At 43.3% G+C, this 25,920-nt stretch overlaps 1 protein-coding gene across 1 annotated transcript in view; it reads left to right on the forward strand.

Annotated features, from left to right (window-relative positions):
- LOC126176584 (disintegrin and metalloproteinase domain-containing protein 22) overlaps nt 1-25,920 on the forward strand; it is a 1,067,821-nt gene that overhangs the window by 671,178 nt on the left and 370,723 nt on the right. The gene's annotated exons all lie outside the window — the stretch shown is intronic.

The following is a 25,920-nucleotide window of genomic DNA, read 5'->3' on the forward strand; positions in this document are numbered from 1 at the left end:
TCAGAACTACATTACAAAGACATTGTACACAGCATCTCGTCTGATTCCAACGTACAACCGTACCATGGAATGTAGCGCCTTCAGACTATCATCCAACAATCTTGCTGCAGACGATGTTGACATATGGCAGCGGATAGCTCAACCAAGCCTTACAAAAGCTCTGAGATGACTTGTACGTAACAAGTCCACGATGCGGTTGTACATTGGAATCGAACGAGATATTCGTACTGTGTACCCGACAGCCATTTATTGTAAATCCAATGTGTTAACTCACATTGTTGGTAAATATTCACTGAAGAGCCAAAGAGATTGGTACACCTGCCTAATATCGTGCAGGGCCCCCGCGAGCACGAAGAAGTGCCGCAACACAACGTGGCATGGACTCGACTAATGTCTGAAGTAGTGCTGGAGGGAACTGACATCACGAATCCTGCAGGGCTGTCCATACATCCGAAAGAGTACGAGGGCTGGAGATCTCTTCTGAACGGCACCTTCCAAAGACTCCCAGATATGCTCAATAATGTTCATGTTTGGGGAGTTTTATGACCAGCGGAAGTGTTTAAACTCAGAAGAGCGTTCCTAGAAACATTCTGTAGCAATTCTGGACGTGTCGGATGTCGCTAGACCTGCTGGAATTGCTCAAGTTCGTCGGAATGCACAATGGACATAAATGGATGCAGGTGATCAGAAAGCCTGCTTAGATACGTGTCACGTATCAGAGTGGTATCTAGACGTATCAAGGATCCCATATCACTCTAACTGCACACGCTCCACACCAGTACAGAGCCTCCACCAGCTTGAACAGTCCCCTGCTGACAATCCAGAATCTATGGATTCATGAGGTTGTCTCCATATCCGTACATGTCCATCCGCTAGATACAATTTGAAACGAGAATCGTCCGACCAGGCAATATGTTTCCAGTAGTCAACAGTCCAATGTCGGTGTTGACGGCCGCAGCCGAGGCGTAAAGTCATCAAGGGTACACGAGAGGACATTCGGCTCCGAAAGCTCATATTGATGATGTTTCGTTTAATGGTTTGCACGCTGATACTTGTTGATGGCCCAACATTAAAATCTGCAGCAATTTGAGGAAGGGTTGCACTTCTGTCACGTTGAACGATTTTCTTGAGTCGTCGTTGGTCACGTTCTTGCAGGATCCTTTTCCGGCAGCTTCGATGTCGCATATTTTATGTTTTACAGGTACACTCGTGAGATGATTCAAATGGCTCTGAGCACTATGGGACTTAACAGCTGAGGTCATCAGTCCCCTAGAACTTAGAACTACCTAAACCTAACTAACCTAAGGACATCTCACACATCCACGCCCGAGGCAGGATTCGAACCTGCGGACGTAGCGGTCGCGCGGTTCCAGACTGTAAGTGAAATGGTCGTACGGGAAAATCCCCACTTCATCGCTACGTCGGAGATGCTGTGTCCCATCGCTCGTGCGCCGACTATAACACCACTTTCAAACTCACTTAAATCTTGATAACCTGTCATTGTAGCAGCAGAAGCCGATCTAGCAATTGCGCCAGACACATGTTCTATTATACAGGCGTTAACGACACGTGTTGTTCTTATATAGGCGTTGTCTGTTTACATATCTCTGTATTTGAATACGCATGCGTGTACCAGTTTCTTTGGCGCTTCAGTGTAAGAGCGATCTTTTTTCGTTTAACACTCATTGCTGCTTAGCCTGTTTATTAGTTTATTGAGATCAGCATGGGTTTACAATGAATAATAGGAAGACACCTGATTAATCTTTTTTAGTTTGATGCAAAACATGGGCTAACACATAATCCAAAGTCACAATTACTTCAGCAGTAACGGGAATGCATTTTCACTGTCTCAGCGCCTTTAGTACAAAGACGTAAGAAAAAAAGGGGAAATGTACTGTTTAGATTGCCATTGAGTCGTGCGCAGTCGTATAGTGGAAAGGTGCGTGACAGAAGCCGAATCGTGGTCGCCTGTAACCTAGCCTTCACCTCTCTATCGTGTGAGAATCAGCCACGAACGACACGTGGTTCGTATTCCCCGTTAATGTGTAGTTTCGGTTTCCCCGTCAGCATTACTGGGATACGAGGGGGATGTGGAAGTCCTCGAACTGTCTTCCAATTGAAATACTTGCACCAGATCGTTGAGACACACAAAATTATTATTTGCTACAACAAGAGCCAAAAACAAGAACCCAGTGTTTCTGTATCAGGGAGACTTAAGTCCTGCACAACTGTTGCTTAACAGACTCCAAGCCGAAATTTGTTATGATTCCTTCCATTCATCTTTGCCCCCTTCCCATTTTAGAGCCCTCCATTCCATTCCGTTCTTCTTCTCGTATTTCATTCTCCCCTCCCACTTCGCCCTCCCTTTTCGTTGCCATTCCTCATTTTTTAACGCCTGCCACGAAACTGCGCCCCACGGGAACGTCGTCCACGGCAATCACTCGTAGTTACAGGGGGTGGACAAAAACACTGAAACACCAAAAACGCAACGCATTACAGTGCCTAATACGGTATAGGAAACCCGATGGTGGAGAAGACCCTTTCCAGTCGTCTCGGAATGGATGGTTTTCAAGGGAATCTTCTACCATTCTTGCTGCAAAACAGTGGCAATTTCAAAAATGGTCCAAATGGCTCTGAGCACTATAGGACTTAACTTCGGAGGTCATCAGTCCCCTAGAACTTAGAACCACATAAACCTAACTAACCTAAGGACATCACACACATCCATGCCCGAGGCAGGATTCGAACCTGCGATCGTAGTGGTCGCGCGGTTCCAGACTGTAGCGCCTAGAACCGCTCGGCCACTCCGGCCAGCGTGGAAATTTCAGGCAACGATGATGGAGACGGATAGCAATCACGCGCCCTTCTCTTCAAATCGGACCACAGAGGCTCAATAACACTGAGATCTGGTGACTGTACTGCCCAGGAAGATGCCCCCATTCACTCTCATGCCCACAGAACTAGTCCTGAACGATGGGGGTTGTGTGAATAGGGACCCTGTCATCTCTGAACAAAGCCTCACCATTAGGGAACATGTACAATGGGACTGATCTGACCAGCCAAAATGGTAACATAAACCTTGGCAGAAAAGTAGTCTTACAGAGTAACCATGGGATCCATGGAATATCGTGACATCGGTGCCCAAATCGTCACCGAACGCCAGCCATGTTTGACTCTTGGGACGTACACTCGGCCAGTAGCTGGAAACAGTGTGAAACAAGACTCAATGACTCTTTCATTGCTCCATAGTCCACGTTTTATGGCTTGAGCACCACGTTCTCCTGTTACGGGCATTTGCATGACTGTTGAATGGTTTTGAAATTCCAGCTTCCCATGCGGTTCCGTGCTTCTGGAGCTTCCTTCATATCATTTTCTTGCTGACTGTGTTCGTGAGTGTTCAAATGGTTCAAATGGCTCGGAGCACTATGGGACTCAACATCTTAGGTCATCAGTCCCCTAGAACTTAGAACTACTTAAACCTAACTAACCTAAGGACATCACACACACCCATGCCCGAGGCAGGATTCGAACCTGCGACCGTAGCAGTCCCGCGGTTCCGGACTGCAGCGCCAGAACCGCTAGACCACCGCGGCCAGCTGTTCGTGAGTGTGACATTCATTTCTGCAGTAGCTTTTTCAGCTGCCGTCCTCTTGTTTTTCGTCACAGTTCTCTCCAATAACCGTTTGGCATGATCACTCAACTCACCCTTTCGTTCGCGTGGTCTCTTAGCAGATGATGCGTATCCGCTTTCCCTGTATACGGTATGAATCTTCGGTATGGTCCCTGTGAAATGCCAAACACTTCTATTAATTTGGTTAAGGAAGACGCCCCTCCCATATGAGCACCAACAATTTGCCCATTCTCGAATTCACTTAGCCTCGACATAATGCACTCGCAACTACCAGAACTCTGTTCCGAACGCGACTGATACTTGCAACATACTGAGGACATCGCACAGATGCTGTTCTTGGTTAAATGCGAGGTGTGGCTAGAAAAAAACCGGACTAGTACTGGTGAAACAATAAAACGAATGCAATAAGGCTTAACAATCAGAGCAGTGTCTGAGTTAACAGGAGTTGACGGCGATCTTGTCAAACAAGTTTACCGATTTTTTCAATGTTTGCATCAGTTTTTGCTGACAATGGTCTGCCAGTGCGAGTGTCATCACTGGTGTCTTCGCGGCCATCTTTAAATCGTTTAAACCACTCAAACACTTGTGTTTGCGATAAACAATCATCGCCATACACTTGTTGTAACATTACAAACGTTTCACTTGCAGATTTTCCTAGTTTAAAACAAAATTTGATGTTAACACGCTGTTCTTTCTGTACACTCAACATTTTCCGACGCACAGACAAAACGTCAACTACTTAAAACAGACGCCACGGGCAGACTGAGTGCAGGAGGCAGATGAAACTCGAGCAGTAGGCGGAGCGAGAGTCACGTGACAGGCCACGTGACTTTCAGCCTTATTGCATTCGTTTTATTGTTTCACCAGTACTAGTCCGGTTTTTTTCTAGCCACACCTCGTACAACAGCGCGATCTGCCGGATTGGCTGAAATTTGCATTTATGGCCAATCGAGCATTACCCGTGGTATTTCCAAATTTTTGGCCTACCCCTGTACGTCACTGCAGATATGCTCCCATAAGGTTACTAACTCTAAGTACACCGAGCTCGACGAATTCATTGCATACTATAGTGAAACTACTGCATATCGTAAATACAACTGCTATATGCTTTAGACTGAAGTAACGGAAGTCACGGGATACCTCCTATTGAGTATCGGACCTCCTTTCCCCCGGCGTAGTGCAGCACTCCGACGTGTTGCGGACCGCGGTGGTCTAGCGGTTCTGGCGCTGCAGTCCGGAACCGCGGGACTGCTACGGTCGCCGGTTCGAATCCTGCCTCGGGCATGGGTGTGTGTGATGTCCTTAGGTTGGTTAGGTTTAAGTAGTTCTAAGTTCTAGGGGACTTATGACCTAAGATGTTGAGTCCCATAGTGCTCAGAGCCATTTGAACTCACTCCGACGTGTCATCGACTCAACAAGTCGTCGGAAGTCCCCTGAGAAAATATTGAGCCATGCTGCCTCTATAGCCGTCCAAAATTGTGGAAGTGTTGCCGCTGCAGGACTTCGTGCACGAACTGACCCCTCGATTAAGTCCCATAAAAGTTCGATGGGATCCATGTCGGGCGATGTGGGTGGCCAAATCATTCGATCCAATTGGTCAGAATGTTCTTCAAAGCAATCGCGAACAGCTGTGGCCCGCTGTCGTCCATAAAAATTCCATCGTTGTTTGGGAACATGAAATCCATGCAAGGCGCCGCGCGGGGTAGCCGCACGGTCTAGGTCGTCTTGTCACGGTCCGCGGGGCTCCCCCCGGCGGAGGTTCGAGTCCTCCCTCTGGCATGGGTGTGTGTGTTGTCCTTAGCGTAAGTCTATAAGTCAAATGAAGTAGTGCGTAAGTTTAGGGACCGATGACCTTAGCAGTTTGGTCCCATAAGACCTTACCACAAACTGCCAAATTTTTCCTTGCATGGCTGCAAATGGTCCCCAAGAAGCCGAACATAACCATTTCTAATCAATTATCGGTTCCATGCAAACACAGCCCATACCATTATGAGCCACCACCAACTTACACAGTGCCAGAACTTGTTTAGGTCCACGGCTTTGTGCGGTCTGCACCAAACTCGAAACCTACAATCAACTCTTACCAACTGAACTCTGAAGCCATCTGACCAGGCCACAGTTTTCCAGTCGTCTAGGGTCGAACCTATATGGTCACGAGCCGAGGAGACGCTCTCGAGGGGATGTGGTGCTGTTAACAAAGGCACTCTCGTCGGCCGTCTGCTGCCATAGCTCCTTAACGCCAAATTTGCCCGTACTGTCCTAATGGACACATTCGTCGTATGTCCCACATTAATTTTTGCTGTTATTTCTCGCAGTTTTGCTTCTCAGTTAGCACTGACAATTCTACGCAAACGCTGCTCCTCTCGGTCGTTAAGTGAAGCAGGTACTGCCTGAAGTTTGGTATTCTCAGCACGCTCCTGATACTGTGGATTTCGGAATACTGAATTCCCTTACGACATCCGAAATGGAACGTCCCATGCGTCTATCTCCAACTACCATTCTGCGTTCAAATTCTGTTAATTCCCATCGGGTGGCTATAATCACGTCGGAAACATTTTCACATGAATCACCTGAGTATGAATGACAGCTCCGTCAATGCTCTGCCGTTTTATATCTGGTGGGCGCGATACTATCGCATATCGCTACCCCATGACTTTTGTCACCTCAGTGTAGAGACAGAAACTCCAATCGGGAACTATATAGCCTTTGTATAGAAAAAAAGAGATAGACGCATTTATTCCATTTCCTACCCACGTCATCAGGGTAGGCTGTTGTACAAATTTCAGTTGTTCTGAGACAAATCGCCACAAGTTGTGAGTGGGCATAGATGATTCTGTTGACAATATTTGGGAGGTGATTTACCAGTTCCTGGTTCAAATGGTTCAAATGGCTCTGAGCACTATGGGACATAAGTTCTAAGGTCATCAGTCCCCTAGAACTTAGAACTACTTAAACCTAACTAACCTAAGGACATCACACACATCCGTGCCCCAAGCAGGATTCGAACCTGCAACCGTAGCGGTCGCGCGGTTCCAGACTGCAGCGCCTAGAACCGGCTACCAGTTACTGCATTTGCCTGATAGTCACGAGAAACTCGGAGTTGTAGAAATCTCAAACCCTAGAGAGCTGGCTGGCTATTGCAACATTCCCAACTGTGAAAGTTTGGGAGGTGATGCCAGTCCCGATATTTGCCTAATATGTAAGTAGAGTAACGCAACTAAGGATATTAAAGGTTCTGATATTTGGTGCTAGAGAAAAACGATGAAGATTAGATGAATGGATCGAGTAACTAATAGAGAGGTATTAAAGCGGGTCAGGAAGAAAAGAAATTTGTGGTAGAACTTGTCTAGAATAAAGGTTCACCTGATAAGATACATCTGATGTACCCAGAGACAGCTAATTTGGTAATTCAGAGTAGAGTGAGGAGTCACAATTGTAGAGGGTGCCAAGGCTCGAATACCGCAAGCAGCGTCAAGTGGATGTGGGATGCAGTAGTTACGCAATGACGAAGAGACTTGCACAGGGTAGACCAGTGTGGAGAGCTGCATCAAATTAGTCTCCGAATTAAAGACCGCAACAGCAACCGAGAGTAACCTCCTGAGAACATTTATGTAATCCGAAGAAATCTAACCTTCCGCGGAACATTCATATCCTCGATGTTTACTGTCACTGACATGAGATGGGCTGCGAGGTATTAATGGAGCTGCGTCTTATTAAAATTAAACCTGAGTCCCAGTATGAAGGTTCCTGACTCCCTTGTTTCGATTTTTTTTTTTTTTTCGTCAGTCTATTGACTGGTTTGATGCGGCCCGCCACGAATTCCTTTCCTGTGCTAACCTCTTCATCTCAGAGTAGCACTTGCAACCTACGTCCTCAATTATTTGCTTGACGTATTCCAATCTCTGTCTTCCTCTACAGTTTTTGCCCTCTACAGCTCCCTCTAGTACCATGGAAGTCATTCCCTCATGTCTTAGCAGATGTCCTATCATCCTGTCCCTTCTCCTTATCAGTGTTTTCCACATATTCCTTTCCTCTCCGATTCTGCGTAGAACCTCCTCATTCCTTACCTTATCAGTCCACCTAATTTTCAACATTCGTCTATAGCACCACATCTCAAATGCTTCGATTCTCTTCTGTTCCGGTTTTCCGACAGTCCATGTTTCACTACCATACAATGCTGTACTCCGGACGTACATCCTCAGAAATTTCTTCCTCAAATTAAGGCCGGTATTTGATATTAATAGACTTCTCTTGGCCAGAAATGCCTTTTTTACCATAGCGAGTCTGCTTTTGATGTCCTCCTTGCTCCGTCCGTCATTGGTTATTTTACTGCCTAGGTAGCAGAGTTCCTTAACTTCATTGACTTTGTGACCACCAATCCTGATGTTAAGTTTCTCGCTGTTCTCATTTCTACTCACTTCGTCTTTCTCCGATGTACTCTCAAACCATACTGTGTACTCATTAGACTGTTCATTCCGTTCAGCAGATCATTTAATTCTTCTTCACTTTCACTCAGGATAGCAATGTCATCAGCGAATCGTATCATTGATATCCTTTCACCTTGTATTTTAATTCCACTCCTGAACCTTTCTTTTATTTCCATCATTGCTTCCTCGATGTACAGATTGAAGAGTAGGGGCGAAAGGCTACAGCCTTGTCTTACACCCTTCTTAATACGAGCACTTCGTTCTTGATCGTCCACTCTTATTATTCCCTCTTGGTTGTTGTACATATTGTATACGACCCGTCTCTCCCTATAGCTTACCCCTACTTTCTTCAGAATCTCGAACAGCTTGCACCATTTTATATTGTCGAACGCTTTTTCCAGGTCGACAAATCCTATGAAAGTGTCTTGATTTTTCTTTAGCCTTGCTTCCATTATGAGCCGTAACGTCAGAATTGCCTCTCTCGTCCCTTTACTTTTCCTAAAGCCAAACTGATCGTCACCTAGCGCATTCTCAATTTTCTTTTCCATTCTTCTGTATATTATTCTTGTAAGCAGCTTCGATGCATGAGCTGTTAAGCTGATTGTGCGATAATTCTCGCACTTGTCAGCTCTTGCCGTCTTCGGAATTGTGTGGATGATGCTTTTCCGAAAGTCAGATAGTATATCGCCAGACTCATATATTCTACACACCAACGTGAATAGTCGTTTTGTTGCCACTTCCCCCAATGATTTTGTTTCGATAGACTGGTTAATTACACTGCCCCGGAAACTTGGAACATAAACGAAGATACTTTTCTAGTCATATCTCAATTTGTGATTAAGGGGTGTAGTGAAATAAGAATGTTAGAAAACTTGTTTCAGTTTAGATCTCTAGATTCATTACATCTGCTAGCATCAGTGAATACCAGTAGATTATTAAGGTATTATGCCTCTTAAGAGATAAAGCGATGACACAACAATTTGAATAACATTGTGGGATAGGTTGCGGCTGTATACAACTACATCTAAATCTACATTTATATAAATACTACGCAAGACACCGTACGGTGCGTGGCGGGGGGGCACCCTGGACCACTACTAGTCATTTCGTTTCATGTTCTAGTCTCAAATAGAGCGAGGGAAAAACAACTTTCTATACGCTTCCGTGTGAGCCCCAATTTCTCGTATCTTATTTCCGCGGTCGTTACGCGCAGTGTATGTCGGCGGCAGTAGAATCGTTCGGAAGTCAGCTTCAAATGCCGATTTTCTAAATTTTCTCAATAGCTGTTCTCGAAAAGAACGCCGCCGTCCCTCCAGAGATTCCCATTTGAGTTCCCAAAGCATCTCCGTAACAACTACGTGTTGTTAGAATCTGCCTGTAACAAATGGTTCAAATGGCTCTGAGCACTATGGGACTCAACTGCTGTGGTCATAAGTCCCCTAGAACTTAGAACTACTTAAACCTAACTAACCTAAGGACATCACACACATCCATGCCCGAGGCAGGATTCGAACCTGCGACCGTAGCGGTCGTGCGGTTCCAGACTGTAGCGCCTTTAACCGCTCGGCCACTACGGGCGGCTTGCCTGTAACAAATCTAGCAGCCCGCCTCTGTATTGATTCGATGTCTTCCTTCAGTCCGACCTGGCACGGGTTCCAAACATCGAGCAGTACTCAAGAATAGGTCCCACTAGCCTCTTACAAGCGGTCTCCTTTACAGGTGAACCACTCTTCGTCTACTCTACCATATTTCTCACATGTTCGTTCCCTTTCATATCGCTTTGCAACGTTACGCCCAGATATTCAAACAACTTGGCTGCGTCAAGCAGGACTCTACTAATACTATAACCGGAAATTACAAGTCTGTTCTTCCTATTCATACGCATTAACTTATATTAAACGTGTCCATTTCCATGCTTATACACTGTCTATCATTTCCTTCGAGTCATATCACTATAGTCTCGGTTCTGTACAACTTGCGGGTAACGTTCCGCACCCTGTATTTTATTCCTGCTAGTTTCAGAGTTCCATTTATTACTTCCTATTGCAACGGTTCTCTCACGGCACGCCCCTAGCACTGCTAATTAGAAATAGACGTTTCCTCTGTGAGCAATTACCTGCGACGATATAAGTTGTCTATGCCATTGGGGGCTTGAAATGCTGTTGCCGTATTGTGCTAGGGCATGCTGGTTTCTCGACCTGTGCAATCCAGCGGACCGAGGTCCGCTTTATAATCCACTAGTGCGACTGTCCCAACCTATAATTTCACTTTCACAAGCTGCGACAGGGTCGCGAATTGAACAGTGACCACAATATAGAATAAATTTCCTTTATTTCACGTCCATGGTCACAAATTTTTTTGTCACAAGACTACCGGTTTCGGTCTATAATGATCATCTTCAGATCCGTTTTATAAAAACATGTCCTAAGTTTGTTTTGAAAAGTAGTACTTCTCACAAGATGACTATTATATATATATATATATATATATATATATATATATATATATATATATATATATACAGGGTGGCGCAGGGAAACGGGAAATTTCGAAATAACGTCATTTTCATGAATAAGTTCATCATCATCATCATCATCATCATCATCATCATCATCATTTAAGACTGATTACGCCTTTCAGCGTTCAGTCTGGAGCATAGCCCCCCTTATACAGTTCCTCCATGATCCCATATTCAGTGCTAACATTGGCGCCTCTTCTGATGTTAAACCTATTACTTCAAAATCATTCTTAACCGAATCCAGGTACCTTCTCCTCGGTCTGCCCCGACTCCTCCTACCCTCTACTGCTGAATCCATGAGTCTCTTGGGTAACCTTGCTTCTCCCATGCGTGTAACATGACCCCACCATCTAAGCCTGTTCGCCCTGCTACATCTATAGAGTTCATTCCCAGTTTTTCTTTGATTTCCTCATTGTGGACATCCTCCTGCCATTGTTCCCATCTACTAGTACCTGCAATCATCCTAGCTACTTTCATATCCGTAACCTCAACCTTGTTGATAAGGTAACCTGAATCCACCCAGCTTTCGCTCCCATACAACAAAGTTGGTCAAAAGATTGAACGGTGCACAGATAACTTAGTCTTGGTACTGACTTCCTTCTTGCAGAAGAGAGTAGATCGTAGCTGAGCGCTCACTGCATTAGCTTTGCTACACCTCGCTTCCAGTTCTTTCACTATGTTGCCATCCTGTGAGAATATGCATCCTAAGTACTTGAAACCGTCCACCTGTTCTAACTTTGTTCCTCCTATTTGGCACTCAATCCGTTTATATTTCTTTCCCACTGACATTACTTTCGTTTTGGAGATGCTAATCTTCATACCATAGTCCTTACATTTCTGATCTAGCTCTGAAATATTACTCTGCAAACTTTCAATCGAATCTGCCATCACAAGTAAGTCATCCGCATATGCAAGACTGCTTAATTTGTGTTCACATATCTTAATCTCACCCAGCCAGTCTATTGTTTTCAACATATGATCCATAAATAATATGAACAACAGTGGAGACAGGTTGCAACCTTGTCTTACCCCTGAAACTACTCTGAACCATGAACTCAATTTACCGTCAACTCTAACTGCTGCCTGACTATCCACGTAAAGACCTTTAATTGCTTGCAAAAGTTTGCCTCCTATTCCATAATCTCGTAGAACAGACAATAACTTCCTCCTAGGAACCCGGTCATATGCCTTTTCTAGATCTATAAAGCATAGATTCCATAAAACTAGTAATTTATTAAGGAAAGTGAATGTATTCAGTATGCCATTATTCAGTATGTCTTTACAATCAAAATGTCCAAAAGTGTCTCTTTACTTTTTAAAGATGACATCGGATGTAGCAAATCTTGGGGAATGGCAGTGATTTCGTTTTCAATGTTCTCCTTCAGTTCATGGATTGTTGCAGGACGTGTACGGTACACCTTGCCTTTAAGATATCCCCACAGGAAGAAGTTGCACACACTAAGATCAGGGGATCTCGCAGGCCATGCAATGTCACCGTTACGTGAAATAATGCGTCTTCCAAACAATTGACGAACTGCTGCCATCGACTGTCGAGCAGTGTGTGACGTGGCTCCGTCCTGCTGAAACCACATGTTTTCGACGTTAAGATTAAGCTCGTACAGTCTCGGTGTAAAGAATGTTTGAAGCATTTCAACATATCGAGCGGATGTTACTGTCACTGCACTACCATCCTCACGTTCAAAAAAATAAGGGCCGATAACACAATGACATGATACAGCACACAATATTGTGACCTTGGCGCTATGTAGTGGTCGCTGGAGAAACTCACAAGGATTGTCCTGTGCCCAATAACGAAAATTCTGTTTGTTCACGAATCCGTTCAGGTGGAAATGGGCTTCGTCTGATATCCATAAGTTACCAAGGAAATTCGCGTCCTCGTTGATTTTAGCCAATATCTGGCTACTAAACTCCATACGTGACGCTGGGTCTCGCTCATGTAAGTGTTGTACAATCTGCAACTTATAGGGATGGAAGTCTAATTCGTGCAGTATTCTTTGTAAGCTTCGTCGCTTAATCCCTAGCGAAGATGCATGCTGTCGACCGGAGCGGCGAGGACTTCTCACGATTGCAGCTCTAGCAGCTGCAGTGTTCTCTGGGGTACGTACCGTTGCAATGCCACCTGGAGGTTTCTTTTCCAAGGCAGATCCTGTTTCTTCAAAATTACGCACCCACGTTGCAATCGCATGCGCAGATGGGACACGTCCACGACGTCCAAGCTGGTAATGCTGTCGAAATGTTCTCTGCGCGGCAGTAGCACTATCACCATTTTTGTAAAACGCTCTCACAGCTACTGCACGTTCCGCACTAGTCCAATTCTCCATGATTACTAAATGGCAATGCGTTTACATCAATTGTGCAAAGTTTCGAACATCTGCCGGCGCTACAGTGCTGCCAACTGTAACGTTCAAAATTTCCCGTTCCCCTGCGCCAAAATGGTCATCATAGACCCAAAACGGTAGTCTGATGACAAAAGAAATTTGTGAGCATAGACGCGAAGTAAAGGAAATTTATTCGATAATTTCACTCCTCCGCCCTGTCGCACAACAAATACACTCAGCACTCTGCCTACAGCTTGTGCAACAACATAAGCAGGAACTAATAAAACCTATGTCCCAGCCTGGGATAAACGAAGCTAAGCCAAGACAAGACTGGATTTTATTACAACACTCACGCCCCATTTACAACAAAGTGTTGATTTGCTTTTAGAAACCAGATGACTTGGTGAGAGAGATTCTTTTTGTCTATATGTCTTGAATATTTTGATTGTTCTTTCTAGCAAACAGGGCATACAAATTAGAATGCAGGGCTTTGATTCGTTGATTTCGTGTCCCGGTGGACTCCAGCGTTTTCAGCACCCAAGGCAGGCTAGACTGTTGCCTGTGGCACCGCAGGTCTTGGCCATTCTGTTGGCGGGATTTCGTCATGTCGCGCTCCTTCCACCTCTTCATCAAGAGCTATTTTGTCTTTGTAAGCCCTCACCAAGTCTGGTGCGACGCTTTATACTGTCATCAGTCCTAACGACAATTTGCAATCACAGAACACCAAAATATCATAAATGCAAGGTCCGTGTTACGATACAGAAACAGAGAACAGCAGCGCTCCAAGTGGAGTAGCAATGAACTTTGAATACGAGAAATGTTGCACGGAAATCCATATTATTGATTTTCGAAATACGAGTATTAGATGATAATATTTTTCGTTTGTACTTCATGGATGGGTCTCTTAGTCTGGCATTTATTTGTAAAAGCCAATACTGCAATTTAGTGTGGCTGTTATCAAGTGAAAATTAAGTCCCTAATTACGACCTTCTTGCGCCTATTACGTTCTTTGAATTGCAATGTTAGTTTTTTGTTCGTATCGCACTTAATTTTTGCTCTCATCCGTAATACTTGGAGGGGTAAAGGGTTTTCTGTTTTTTTAATTGTTTCATATGAAATAGAAACTGGTTTCGTCACATGGCCTTCTACGGACTCATGTCTATTTGTTACTGCTTACGAATCCCCATGTGAACTGCTCGATTTAAGTTCACTGTAAGTATAATACTCGTATCTACGTTATTTTTGTTACCGTCCGTTTTTCGTACTCTCGCATTTAATGAAGGCCACCGAAACCTTGTCTGACTCCTGCTACAATGTACTATTTGTAGTACCTGTTAATAATGTGTGGAAAAATTTGCGTAACTATGTACATTTTTAGCATTTACAAGAAAGAATTCTCTAGTCTGTAAGACTACAAAGTATAGCGTCTACTCATCTACATCTACATTCATTCTTTGCAAGACACCGTTAAACGCATGGCATTCAGTGGCAAGAAGCAACACCATTGAAAACAGAATTACTGAATCATTCCGTGATAAGATATAATAAAGTTGAATACCAATACTGTCAAAAGTTGCTAACATGAACGTCTCCATTAAATGTGAGAAATATGCTTACAATTCATTTAAAACGAGCGGTTCATACTCAGATTCGTAAGCAATAACAGATACACATAAATTCGCAGAACACCGCGCAACGTAAGCAGCTTCTGTTTTATGTGAAACAAAAAAAAGGAATAATTTACTCCACAAAATATTACGGATTCGAAAAGAACGCAATCAAAATACAAGTAACCTATTTGCAATGCAATTCAAAGAGTGCAGTACACACGAGAAGTATTAAATAGAAGCGCAATACAATGAAACCAACTTCTCTTAACTATGAAACAAACATAGAAGACTAATAATCAGCTAATAAAAAAGCGATATGATGGACTGATAAACTTGCAACGCTCCAAGTGGCATGGCAGGGAACCAAGGGTGTTTTATCAGAAGTCCCTATACGAGTTTCACCCCCATGTTTTCAAGGTTCCCACACCACCTGACATTACACTGGGTGCCTCATCATTTATCTGTTACATTCGGTTACGTACTTTGCTGCGATACAGCTACATCGGGCAAAACTCTTTCAGTGAGTGGGATACGGTGAGACTAGTTCTCGGTTTATTTAACCAGTTGGGTAAGTTTTAGACAGCCTCCTGCCTGCTACATATTGCAGTTCTTATGATTATACCTCTCGCAGTCGATGATCATCGTGCTGTAAACTGATGAAGTGTGGGTCCGACAGGACTGCGGGTAGCTATCACTAATAAATGAAAAATGATACACTCATGGTAAGTTTACTGGAAATAATCACTATAAACTTTGCGGAAATGTGATTCTCAAACTCGAAAATGGAAAACATAAAGTCCTAGCCTACTTGGAGATCACGGCTGGATTTTTCCTAAGCGGCGATCGACTGACTTTTGGCGCAACAAAATCCACTGTAGAAGAGCGTGTTGTTCCGTACGTCTTCGTGAGCACTCTGGCGTCTTTGTCCCCGTCACTTATATAGCGACATTCCAAGTTTGCTACATCGTAATAATGCCACAATTATAGTTAAAGACCGACTGACTCACCCTAACGTTTTCTATACCCAAAATTAGTTTTTGTTATTTGTATTTGTAAGTAAGGACTAATTAGCGCCCAGTCTTCATGTTAACCCCTATCTACGTATATGTTAGGGTGTGAAATATCTTCTCAAATAGCGAGCCGCGTCTGACAGCCACCGACCTACTATAAAGCCGTCCTCACACGAGACGAGGCAGCTAACGTTGCGTGGACGCGGACGATACATCCGACCTCACGAGAGGCAGCGCCGTCGCCACATGGTCGTGGGACGAGCTAGTTAACGCGTTCTGCACTGTCAGCGCTATCCAGCGGCCGTTCTCGGCTTTATTTGGCTCGCAGACCACACAGTTTCTCCGTGAAAAGGAACGCGCGTATAATAGCCGAGTTAACTTTGTTAGCGACTGTCGAAGAGGAGCAGAGAAAATCGTTAAGAAGATTGTTGACCCGTCGACAACTGGTAAACGAACACTACACGATGCTGTACAATGACCTGACACAAAACCAGTAGAAGTTACTCTTTAACTCAATTGAATTTTCATCTCATTTTCAGTTTTAAATTGAAGTTTGTTGAGGTATAGTGCCTAGTGTCAGTTCGCGCGTACATAATATCCACACCCTCGATATTGCGTTTACTACCGGCTCTCTGAAGTAACGTACTTCATCACGTAGATTTCAAGATCGAGATTCGTTTCCTAATTTCATTAGAATGGAAGAGGAGATGTTTTTCGAAACTGCTCACCATCACTGAAAAAGATATTTGCCGGTAAGATACAAACACGAACCGGTCCATTAACCCAGAGATAGCTACATATACTTTACAGAAAGTTTCTTAATAGCAAAAACTTCCAATGTGTAACTTGTGTTTACTTTCACACACTGGCAGTCGCGATAAGATTTCTGGACACTGGGTAAACATTCCAGTCGTTGGCATTTGCAACCAGAATTTCAGCAAATATATTGTTTACAATAAAAAAATCGACTTTTGGGGTAATACTTCTATTAAATGTCTAAGAAAGGCTTAGAATCTGTTAGAAAAGAAATGGTGGAAAAAAAGATTTGGGAAGAAGGCGAACGAGAACCTGACACATTTGTTTCCACAGCTCACAGCCCTATCAAATTCGTTACAGTTTCAGTAGAGCTAACGGATGTCCGTATACGATATACACTGTCAAACTGTACCGAAAAGATGCGCTTTTAATAGCTCATGATTGTGTCGTAGCTGTATACTTTCGTTGTAGGTAAGGTATAACTCTGAAAATATCAACTACCGTAGACGACTTTACGGTTCAAATAGCTCTGAGCACTATACGACTTAACTTCTGAGGTCATCAGTCGCCTAGAACTTAGAACTAATTAAACCTAACTAACCTAAGGACATCACACACATCCACGCCCGAGGCAGGATTCGAACCGGTCGCTCGGTTCCGGACCGTAGCGCCTAGACGACTTTACGTATCGATATATCGTATACGGAAATGTTAGATAAAGCGACTCATTTTGTTGATGCTTTGAAACAGCTTATATTCGTGCCACGTACGGAGAAAGGAAACCCACAAAAAACTACGTTTAATGCCAGGCAATATGGCGGCTGCTATGTTCTGCTTGTGATGTAAAACGATGTCGCATCTCATTGGCCACGTTCCTCACTGCGAGGAAAAACTCTAAGGCGCCAGATCATTTATTTCACCCTTCGCAGTGTAGTGGAAAGTGGGACTCCACGCTGTGACGTAAACAGCTCCTAGCGTTTTCACGTCTCGTGAGAGGATGACTTCAGCACCATAAGTCGTACACGTTTATGTCCTGCTCGAGTTCCCTCCACCCTGCCTGGTGTCCGGCCTTTTTACTGTCGTGTGCGGCTAAATATATACAAGTCCGGCCTGTCCGACTTCTCTTAGGCGTTTTAGCGAAGAAGTGGAGAACACGCAACAAAGGGCCGTCCCAAGCTAATGACGTAAGTGTGAGGAATAACTAGAAGGAAGAATAAGGAGATACTAGTATCGTCTGTAGTCGAAGTTCGACCAATTGCGTCAGTGGAAGTGACCTGTTGTGGCAAATGTCATATATCTTCAAATGACTAAAATTTTAGCTACAGAACTGGTCCGTGGCAAATGCTGCATTGTAGCTACGTGTATTCTTGAAATAATTCTTTGATTCCTCTCTAATTGTTCGATCATTTGAAGAAAGTCTTTGACACTGAGTTGAAAAATAAATTTTGTGTCAATGGTCGTAAATTAACTTTACCCTTATGACAACACAATGTGAATGCCGTTGTATCGCGTGAAGTCACCTCAGACAATATCTGCACTGTAAATTCATCAAACCGCAATTACAGTTCTCAAAATAATTTGTAATTATATTCAGTTCACATTTAAATGTATCTTTCAAAACGACAATAGAATGATCGTTATCAGTATCTGAATTAAGCCCATTACTTTCTCTACGCAAAAATAGCGTCTCTCTAGTTCTTCGTCTTTCAGTCCGGTCCGCTAATGTTCTTCTTTGAGGCATAGGTTAAAACAATGTCCCTAGAATACAACTTCACGAAATTTTGTTACTTTCGTGTGTTTAGCCTTAGCACCTGGTCGTTACGCGTGGTAGAAGTAGGTAGCAATTTCAGAGACGAAGGAAAACTTTTCACATTGCTTTTTACCTCTCCTAGTGGCTGTGTATACACATAATATTTTTTTCCTTTTTCCCACATCTATGGCAAAGTTCCTTTGGAATTCTATAAGTTTCATTGGCCTCCTACTATAATTAATTTAAAAAATCGGTACTTCAATTTCAGATGCTCACGTATTAATATTTTGGTCGTTAAATAAAATAGATACATTATCACTATAAATGTCCACACTGCTTTTACTTTCTCTACGCAAAAATTGTATCTGTCTAACTCTGCATCTTCCACTCTGACCGGTTAGCATTCTCCTTCTAGGCACACCCTAAAACAAATATAGTTTCCGCATAATAAGGGAAGTCGGAAGCCGAAGTTGTTGAAAATGAAAAAAATAAAAATGACGAACTTACTTCAAATTTTCTGGTAATGGTAGCAAATTACCACAAGTCACTCTTACAGAAAACTAAGAAAAATAACGACCCCAATATACAAGATTATTTACAGACTTCGTTACTACGATAGGTTGATTTTCAATGCTGAAAACATCATTGACCTAGCAGTTGTCGCACTGTAGCTGCACGATATGCACGTTTTATTGCAAATGAACCATGTAAACATGAAAGCTCCTAGAATACGATTTCTCGAAATGTTGTTACTTTCGTGTGTCGTTTATACCATAGCACTTGATCGGTGCGCAGGGTAGAGGTTGGCAGCTCTTCAATTGTCAATGTTCAGATGGAGATTTTAATGTGTGATAGAGAATGAAACATCAGTGTTACGAATGTGAAAGCCTACACTTCCTTTTACCACTCTTAACGGCTACACACACACACACACACACACACACACACACACACATATATATATATATATATATATATATATATATATATATATATATATATAATTTTTCTACACGCGCACACACACACATTATTTTTTCTTTGTGCACACTTATGGCAAAGTATATTTCGAATTATATTAGGATCATTGGCCTCCTTGCACAATTAATATTAAGAATCGGTACTTCAATTTTCGTTCTCACGTATTAACGTTATGATACCATAAGGACATATGGATATACCAACTATTGGAACTGAAAACAGACTATAATGCTAATATTGAAAGAATATTATCTTTCATAAATGCCCACTAGACAAAGTAACGTGAACGGTCACAATCACAAAGATGATGATATGTAATGTCAAGAGCTCCACGGAACGATTTCTAAGGAAAATAACCTTCGTGGTAAAGTGAGTTCAAAAGAGAAATATTAATACTTAACTTTAGTTTATTTCGATGTAACATTGTCTCTGGAAGAAGACTGAACAATTTAGAACACTGAGCATTTAGTTGTTATCATAACTGCCAAATTCTAACGCTATATAGTGATTTTTTTTTTTTCAGTTTAAGCACATTTAATGTTGTCTCAAAAACTAACCACTATTAATAAACTATTGATCGTACCCAACTATTTTGTATTAAAATAGATAGTTCGGCTTTTTGGTTAAAATGTCAAGTTAAGTGTAACGCTGAGTCCTTCAGAATAGCCTCCCGCTACGATTGTTTAGTTCTGCTCGAGAAAATCTATCTAAAGGTAATGCAACGGGCCCGATTTTAACGAGGTACGTCACAACATTTTATAAATTATAGTTGTGAAACTGGACGTGCTGTAAACTCTCGTGAATAAATGAAACTTTTTTCCATATTATGGTGATATTCTGTTTTTTGTGTTTGATCTGAATGCCAGTAAATCTCGAGTGGCTCCCCGTTGCGCTGGACGCCTGACGTTCATAGGCACTCACCCACGAGAAAAGGGCAATCTCGTGTGCAAAAAAAAAAAAGAAAAAAATGGGTCCTCGACCGCATACAGCAGATAAGCTAACCGCCCTGCATGATACATCCGATCGCTACATTCTGGGTAACGGCGATGGCTTCGGCGCGCGCTTGTTCCGCAGGGAAAACTCGCCGCAGAACAGTTGTCGTAAAAACAACTCACCCCGATCCGTGGCCGATACCTAAGCCGAGAGATAACTTAATCACACCCACCGGTCGCTCGCAGCGGAGGCCCGCGCCAGGAAAACAAATGCAATGACACGACACTACACAATGAGACGGCGTATCAGCCATCTAGCAATTTTTGTGGGAGCTTTGCGAGGCCTTCCTACACTGAATGCGCCGCCGAAACACAGTAATAGTGATAGAAGGCCACTGGCATATACCTGAGGAGCTCGGAGGGCTTTGGCCTGTTTACACCAGTACAAAACTGCCCTCGGCATGAACATTGGCCAATCGGTATCTGCCGAGACAGGGTGAACAGTTTGAGAACATTCTGCCCTAAACTATCTCGGCTGTGTCATGGAGTCCCGTATCCAGAACCATGTTACCTATCGAATCTGCTCTCAGGAGACAGCTGTCCATTATCATCATCTTTATAAATTGAACTCTTCCACATGATGCGAGGCTCAAACTTGTACTTCCCTCTTCTCTTTGACCTGTCTACAATGCAAAAACTTCTAGTTTTATACCTGGTGAGCGACTGTATCAAAAGTCCCGTCCCACAAAACCAGCGATCGCAACACTCGCCGAGCGGTTCTAGGCGCTTCAGTCTGGAACCGCACGACCGCTATGGTTGCAGGTTCGAATCCTGCCTCGGGCATGGATGTGTGTGATGTCCTTAGGTTAGTTAAGTTTAAGTAGTTCTAAATTCTAGGGGACTGATGACCACAGATGTTACGTCCCATAGTGCTCAGAGCCATTTTGAACCCAACACTCAGATTCCTTAAGGAATCGAGTTCCCATGTGCAAAACAGTTTCAAATGTCTAATTACAAATGATTTAACGTTAAACAAGTGAAATCTGTATGGTTGAAGATGCAAACCCCTAATTACGTTGGTTTTGTAAGCTTCGGATTATTCACCCATAGAATAATGAAAAAGTCAGAACGAGTGTAGTCTGGAGTATTCGCGATCCGCTTTCAGCAAAGCCAGTTGCTCACGCATCTGAATTTTTGTAACGTCATATTTTCTGAGCTCTGGCATACAGTGATACTCACACTGGACTCGCATTCGGGAGGAAGACGGTTCAATTCCGCGTCCGGCCATTCTGATTTAGGTTTTCCGTGATTTCCCTAAATCCCTCCAGGCAAATGTCAGGATGGTTCATTTGAAAGGGCACGGCCGACTTTCTTCCCCGTCCTTCCTTAATCCGATGAGACCTGTGACCTCGCTGTTTGGTCTCTTCTCCCAAAGAACCCCAACCATACAGTGATACTCGTATAATTTTCCAGGTACAGTCAGTGGTATATGTGGATATTGTCTCCAAAATGTGTTGCAAATAGTAGTAACTCCGTCCAAACAAGCCTCGGAAGGCCCATCGATACCGACCGATCGCGTGTCATCCTTGGTCGATAGGCGTCACTGGATGCGAATATGGAGCGACAGCGATTAACTTCCGTGATCTGACAGAACCGCTGTTACCACTACGGCAAGGCCGTTAGCCGCAGTTAGTAAAAATGGTTCAAATGGCTCTGAGCACTATGGAGGTCATCAGTCCCCTAGAACTTAGAACTACTTAAACCTAACTAACCTAAGGACATCACATACATCAATGACCGAGGCAGGATTCGAACCTGCGACCGTAGCGGTCGCGCGGTCCCAGACTGAAGCTCCTAGAACCGCTCGGCCACATCGGCCGGCCGCAGCTAGTACTTAAGAAGTAATACATTCTACATCTACATTCACGTATATACTCCGCTAGCCACCAAGCGGTGTGTGGTGGAGAGCACAATGCGCGCCAAAGTCATATTTCACCTCCTGTGTTCCACTTGCATATCGCGCGACGGAAGAACGACTCTCTGAACGCCTCAGTACGAGCTCTAATTTCCCTTATCTTTGAATGGTGATCATTGCGCGATTTGAAAGTTGGTGGTAATAATACATGCTCTACATGCTCGGCGAAGATGGGATTTTGGAATTTAGTGAGTAGCCCCTTCCGTTTAGCGCGTCGTCTACCTACAAGTATGTCCCACTTCAAACATTCTATGAGATTTGTAACGCTCTCGCGATGGTTAAATGTACCAGTCACGAATCTTGCCGCTCTTCTTTGGACCTTCTCAATCTCTTGAATCAGACCCAACTGGTAAGGGTCCCATACAGACGATCAATACTCTAAGACTGGACGAAGTAACGTATTGTAAGCAATTTCCTTTGTTGAAGGACTGCATCGCTTCAAGATTCTACCAGTAAACCGCAGTCTAGAGTTCGCCTTTCCCGTTACTTGTGTAATCTGATCATTCTATTTGAGATCATTTCGAATAGCCACACCCAGATACTTGAAGGATTTTATCGCTTCTAAAGACTGGGCATTTATTTTGTACTCGTACATTAATGGGGATTTTCGCCTTAAAACATCATGTCTAATACAGAAGGTTTACATGCATTGTAGTAAGCAATAAACAGGCCTGAACAGTGTTAGACAATATCAATGCCAAAATGATGGCAGCACAGATTACAATAATTTGTTTACTGAAATCCTAGGGACAATTAACTTTAGTAACAGGATGGTGGATGGAAACAGTACGATGTTCACTTGTTCTGATCTTTCTTTAACTCTCATCTAGTCCTGAATCCAGAGAACGATTAATACGATCACTTGCAGAACGTCCAGTTTGGGTCTTTTCTTGGCGGCGCTGGACACATGATCCTGGTCTTGTTTTGAGGCACTGTTGATACTGTGTTGAGTGGAGCCGTGCGTAGGTTTTTGCCCGATTTTGCGGATGGATGTCCACTTAGAAGCTACTTGTGTGACTTAAGTGGAAGCATAAAATAGTTCCTTACCTCATGCGCCCTCTGTTGGAGGCTAACCTTTTAACTCAGTTGCACCTAAGTACTGGGCAGCCCGCCACTTTTCTATGTACGGCTGTGTTCCGTAGCTTCTGGTTAACACAGCACTTTAAAAATGTTTTCAACCGATTCTTGAGTATTGTTCAGTACTGTTGGCCCTAATCTTACCAGATGAAGTAAATACACACATAAATAAAACAAAATCGGAAATGACGAATCACGAAAGCACCTGTACACATTCGTATTATTTCTGTACCAGGAGAATAACTTTATGGATCACTGAGGGTAACGAATTGCCAACTCTAAATATGCAATACATTTAAACATCACACGCAGAAACACTTTTAAACATCACACGCGGAATCGTCTCTTATACCCATGAGGGTTACCGTCCGACTGATCGATCTCCTGAGTTACAAGCATATCCAGAAACTGTTTAAACATTCAGACGTTTCGGTCACTTAGCTTCAAAGGCCGTATACGGGCACCTTTATTGGTCGTCCACATCCCTCGCTGGTAGTACTGTTCTGCAAACTTCTGCCGCACGCCGGGGCCTCTCGTAATATTGCTAATGGTGCTGTAGGAATACCCGAATCCAACAGTAAGTCAAAGGTAAGTCTCTAATCCCTAAAAGAGCCTAGTAGACACGGACCACAACACTCAGAATTAATTGTGTATCTCCCCTACGGCACACTTAACGCAGACCAAAAAGCTCCAACGCAAAGGGAGCTCATCGAACTTACTGGCCTAAGGAAAAGCCACCCTCAACGCCGTTTCTTGCGTAGCTTAGACCCATGATTCATGACAGACTAGGCCGTCTATCGGGTGAAATTCATCAAGAAATAAATTAACTATCGCAATTGAAATATGAATCAGATAACTTTTTCCAAAACCCTTGTCCCAGTACGGCTAGATAGGCTCCCGAAATACAAAAATTAAAACTATTACGTTTTGCCCAGATATGATTTTTCAAAGTCACCTTCAAAGTATTCCCCTTTGGAGTGAATGTATTCCAACGTTTCTGTCACTTTTGAAATGCATCCTGTAAGCCCTTCACTGTAAAGGAGTTAGCACCTTGTGCGATTTCACTTGAATCTTCTCCACTGTATCAGATCTTCATCCCTTCAGCTTCGTTTTCATCTTAGGGAAAGAAGTTACACTGACCTAAGTCAGTTCAGTATGGCGGTTGGAAAACGACCCCCATCTTGCTTTTATGAAAAGTTTCTGAGTAATTAAGACCGCATGCGGTTGTGCATTGTCATAGTGAAGTACCCAGGCGTTCGCACGGCACTTCTGTGAACGTTTTCTCCTCATACCCCCCACCCCCCCCCCCCCTCAAACGTCCTAGAACATAAAGACAGACTGAAAAATTACGTCAGTATCAGGAAAACAGAACAAGGACTTAATTTTACTCTTGATTTGTTGAGTATTTTTTGACTGGGGTGAGGAAAGACTCTACATTTAATAGATTTCTGCTTAGTTTTAGCGTCTTAGTTAAAACCAACTTTCTTCACCAGTGCCTACCCTTGAAAGGATGTTTTAAGAGCAGTTATTTAAGATCGCTGCAGACTTCCACGCGATGTTACTTCTGATTAACTTGAAGCAGACATGACACATATTTCGCCATAATCCATGTTTAATTCTTGCGCCAAATACGTGCACATATATCATAGCTTACTCCCAAAGTGTTGCAGTTTTCTTGTATGGTCTGTCTAAGGTCTACTTTCCGATTATTTTCTGGCGTGATGTCAGTTGATGCATTACCGGAAGGGTTTCATCATCAGTCGATAAGAAACGTTTAAACCAGTCGTAAGTGAGTCAGACTTAAAGTATTGCCTCCAAGTGTAGCACGTCTACAGCGGTTTTCCCAAGATTAAAAAAAAATTATACAGGCATAGTAGTCCTCCTAGTTCAGCTATCGCAAAACCGCAAACTCACTGAAACACGACATTGCAAATACGCTCACCAACAATCAATAGTACGTCTGAGCTCGCAGCAACTGGCCACACGAATACAAGACGGATAAATGAGGAGACACCTAGCGATATTTCAATGGACTCTTAGCCACTCACCCGCACTTTTCGGGAACATTTGAACTCTTCCTCGTATGTTGCAATATTACCAGCTTCATGAATTTGCATACAAAAACATGTTTTGTATAGAGACGTGTTACAGCTGTTGTACCATAGGATTCGACACTAGCTCCATTACTATTAACTTTATAAGTAAATTACCACTCACTTTCATTGACAAATCAAAATTAATTTCGAATCTTGAAGGAGGAAATGTATTCAATTAGACACGTTTCACATAGTGGTAAATCACTGACGTCGTTCACTGAACATGACAATAGCTATAGGAGGTGCATTCAAGTTCTAAGGCCTCCGATTTTTTTTCTCCGGACTGGAAAGAGATAGAAACATGCGCACTGTTTTAAAATGAGGCCGCGTTCATTGTCAATACGTCCCAGAGATGGCAGCACCGTACGACAGATGGAATTTTACCGCCAGCGGCGAGAATGAGAACTGTTTTAAATACTTAAAATGGCGACGTTTTCCTTACTTGAACAGCGTGCAATCATTCGTTTTCTGAATTTGCGTGGTGTGAAAGCAATTGAAATTCATCGACAGTTGAAGGAGACATGTGGTGATGGAGTTATGGATCTGTCGAAAGTGCGTTCGTGGGTGCGACAGTTTAATGAAGGCAGCACATTGTGTGACAACAAACCGAAACAACCTCGGGCTCGCACAAGCCGGTCTGACTACATGATCGAGAAAGTGGAGAGAATTGTTTTGGGGGATCGCCGAATGACTGTTGAACAGATCGCCTCCAGAGTTGGCATTTCTGTGGGTTCTGTGCACACAATCCTGCATGACGACCTGAAAATGCGAAAAGTGCCACGAATGCTGACGGACGACCACATGGCTGCCCGTGTGGC

This window comes from Schistocerca cancellata, chromosome 3, assembly GCF_023864275.1.
Source record: "Schistocerca cancellata isolate TAMUIC-IGC-003103 chromosome 3, iqSchCanc2.1, whole genome shotgun sequence".
Classification (NCBI taxonomy): Eukaryota; Metazoa; Arthropoda; class Insecta; order Orthoptera; family Acrididae; genus Schistocerca; species Schistocerca cancellata.